This window comes from Delphinapterus leucas, chromosome 18 (assembly GCF_059928025.1).
Source record: "Delphinapterus leucas isolate spDelLeu-1000000601 "Yukka" chromosome 18, BTC_Dleu_Yukka2, whole genome shotgun sequence".
Classification (NCBI taxonomy): domain Eukaryota; kingdom Metazoa; phylum Chordata; class Mammalia; order Artiodactyla; family Monodontidae; genus Delphinapterus; species Delphinapterus leucas.
The window spans coordinates 41283608-41286866 of record NC_143146.1 but is presented as its reverse complement, the minus strand read 5'-3'; the positions used below and the strand labels follow the sequence as shown (position 1 = coordinate 41286866).

Sequence of the window (3259 nt, the reverse complement as noted above, 5' to 3'; positions counted from 1 at the left end):
GGCCCGCGTACAGCAAAAAAAAAAAAAAAATCACAATTAAAACATGCGAAAGGAGAAGCCATATTGTCAAAATGCCCACTTAACCCACCCAAGCATCTCAAACCCACCCTTTGCTGACCATCTATAACCCCATTTTTTAAAGTTTTTTTTTCCTTTTTTTAAACAAGAGAAAGTAAACAGATACATGTTGGTAAATGCTAACTGTCCATATTCACATAGAGACACAGTGTAATCTCTGAGCCCAATATACAGAGAATGGAGGAAAAAAGCTAGAGTTCTATGCATTACTTCACAGGGGCCTAGCACACTCCAGATTCCAACAGAGCTAAGGGTGTAGGAGTTTTTTTCCCACGGAGCATGGTGGTGTTGATTCCATAAAGTTTTGCTGAGACAGGAAGGGATAAAAATGAATTTGGAACATAAAAGAGTAGAGATTCTTCTCTACTGAGTTCTGCTCAAGGTATTTCCCCCCAAAATAAGTTGAGAACCATGGTATAAAGGAGAAAAGAGAACTCAAAACAGGATGACTAAAAACAAGAAGACAAAAGAAAAATAAAGATTGCAATTTGCTCCCAGAGACTGGAGAAAATTAAAAAAGGAAGGTTGGAATCCATCAGTGTTCCATTAGTCATCTTCTCCTTCATCTTCCTCTCCTTTCTCCTCCTCCTCATAATCTTCATCTTCTTCACCTTTATCTTCATCCCTTTCTTCATCAATATCTTCCAATCCTTCTTCTTCTTTAACATCATCATCATCTTCTTCTTCCCCTTCCTCATCATCCACGTCAGGAACCAAGTAGTACTGTAATGGATTTGGACAAATATCATCTTTCATCAGAATGATCAGGAAACCAGGTGAAGAAGCTCTCTGGTTCCTCATGCTGTGTCTTCCTGCTGGCTTTATTCTGCGTTTGGCTTGAACTTTTCATCAGATCTTTTCTGGATTTCCATTTGATTTCAGTGTACTTTGTAGATGAATCACCACTCTCATTCAGATGAAATTCTTTGGAAAGAACTTTATTTTCAAAGTAAGGGTTTTCATTAAAACAAAAATCTATTCTATAACCTGATTTAATATTTTCAAATTCTGTTACTTCAACTCTTATCAAATAATGCAGTGTCTCTTCACCCTCCTGCACAAACAGTACAGACAATTGTGCATGGTTGACAAATGTTACACCAAAATTTCAGATTTTGGCAGTCAATTCTGACCTCTTCTGAAAAAATGGTTGGCGGAGTTCGTTATTTTTCTGTTCTACTTTCTAACTCTTCTCGCTGGCTTGTTCATTACATCTGTTCTGTCTATTTCATTTTGTACTTCATCAATATGTTCAATTTCTTCTTGCTATTATTTTTCTTCCTTCTGCAAGTTTGGAGAAGCAGATGTTTTCTTTGCCCTGGAGGTGGGAGTCAGTCTCACTTTCTTTGGTTTCTTTGCTTGAGGTGGAAGTGAAGACTGGTGTTTGGGAGCCATGAAAACTCTGATAACTCACCTTATTTCATTTTAATTCTCATAGTCACACTTTGAAACAGCCACACATTTTTCTCCCCATGTTAATTAACAGACAGGCAGGTAATGTTTAGAGACCCTGAAGAACTCAACCACATCTCACAGAGTCAAAACCAAGCTGTCAATTCAGGTCTGTCTGGCTCCAAAATCCACCACAGGCATGTCTGCTTGATCCACAAAAGAAATTAGGACACAGGTGAAGTTTGAGTGAAGCCAAAACAATGAAACTACTTAAAGGCCTTCATCAGAAAATTATGATAATAAAATTATTATTTTAGGAAAATTAATCTGATAAGAGCCAGTCAAACAGATTAAAATGGAGTGACAGATTAGAGGGAAGAAGAGCAACCATAAAATAACTACAAGATTTCAAGTGTGACATGATGAAAATCTGAATTAAGCTGGCAATGGCAAAAAAGGGACAAATTTGTAACAATAATTAACAGAATAGATAACTGATTGGATGTGAGGAACAAAAGATAAGAGAAAGTTAATGATGATTGATATATGAAAAGTACTATTTTGGCATATGTTATATATTTTCAAAGTCAGAAATATTCCTTGACCTGTTTTAATACCAATATTGTCTAAGGTCAACATATTTCATTATTTTTACATGTATAGCCTTATTAGATCTTATTGCAGTCTTGAAAATTTAGTGGAAAAAATATATGCCATGTGTTTTTAAAATTGGACAAGGCTGGGTGAGCTTTTGATATGAGCAAACATACATAAGATAGAGGTCAGCAGTCAATGCATTCCTAATGTAGTCTATACTATAGTTATCCAAATGTATTTTTGAGTTCCCCATACTTGTATGGAGTTAGTGTTGGTATTAGCATATGCTGAAATGTAATTTTAGTTAATTCAGTGTGAATTTTTATTTCTGAATAAAGTAGATATAATTTGATCTTATAAGATTCTAAGAAATAAGTGGATCTTTGAAAATATTTTTCTTAATTATCACTATTCTACCAGGCAAGTAGCTGTACATTGCCAAGAAAGTATCATTTTGTTTATTTTGAGGATTATGTCACATCTTCTGCTCTTTCTCAGAAAAGAAATCATTTGGTCCTTTGAATTTATGCCAGCCAACAGAAATGCTTAATTCAAATTGAGATAGAAACCAATTATATTAGGGGAGAATCATTGACAATTGTAACATTCCAGGAATTTTGGCCCTGGCAGGGAGGAGTATAAGGCAAAGAATAGCATTAGGAGACCCATGAGGGGTCTTTATTTCAATAATTCAATTATTAGCTGAATTTGGAGACATTCTTAACTCTCTGAAATAAGTGAATTCAATACAAACACAAGGTATGTTATTTTCTTTCTACATAGCTTAACAACATCATTACAGCATATAAATATTAAATTTCCCATAAAACACTAGGAAGCATAAACGAAGTCCCTGTAATCCCGCTGCTCCTAGTAAGCTAAAATGTATTACATATTTACAATAAGCATTGTGTAATCTAACTTTTAACTATTTTTTCATTCAATTCTCACAACATCAGGTACTATTTATACCCTTTATGTGTTTACAAACACATAAAGTGAGAGGAAAAGAGTTTTATGTTTGCCTTGGTCACCCATTTATTTTTTTTTTACCTCCAAAATTGCTTCTTAACAAAGTATGAGGAAAGGTTCTTAGCTGGTAGGCCCTATGATTTATCACAATCAATCATGAGTTGCCCATTCAAACAAGATACTTACATAAGCAAATATCTCATTCCACCTTATCTAAACA

At 34.6% G+C, this 3259-nt stretch overlaps 1 pseudogene; it reads right to left on the bottom strand.

The window, feature by feature from the left end:
• Positions 1-275: 275 nt before the first annotated feature.
• Positions 276-1688, bottom strand: LOC111173647 (protein SET-like; annotated as a pseudogene).
• Positions 1689-3259: the final 1571 nt, after the last annotated feature.